The sequence below is a fragment of the Odontomachus brunneus genome, unplaced genomic scaffold (genome assembly GCF_010583005.1).
Source record: "Odontomachus brunneus isolate Ranch 3 - 2012 unplaced genomic scaffold, Obru_v1 Obru_scaffold_028, whole genome shotgun sequence".
NCBI lineage: Eukaryota > Metazoa > Arthropoda > Insecta > Hymenoptera > Formicidae > Odontomachus > Odontomachus brunneus.
In genome coordinates, this window is record NW_022639478.1 from 785594 (window position 1) to 785831 (window position 238).

Below are 238 nucleotides of genomic sequence, written 5' to 3' on the forward strand. Positions count from 1 at the left end.
GACAAATCTAACGTTATGGGGGTGATTTTGGGATGTTGGAAAAATATTTTCAAGGTACTGGGTGTGCTACAGAGTCACACAAACACCCGTTGTCACCGCGGAAACTATACAGGACGAAATAAGCATATGTGACGTAATTTTCGAAAATAGATATTTTCAAAGGCGAATGTTTCTTTAAAGAACCCTAAGAAACTATCCGAAATAGTGCTCCCTACGCTAACGCGAAATAACTTATAAC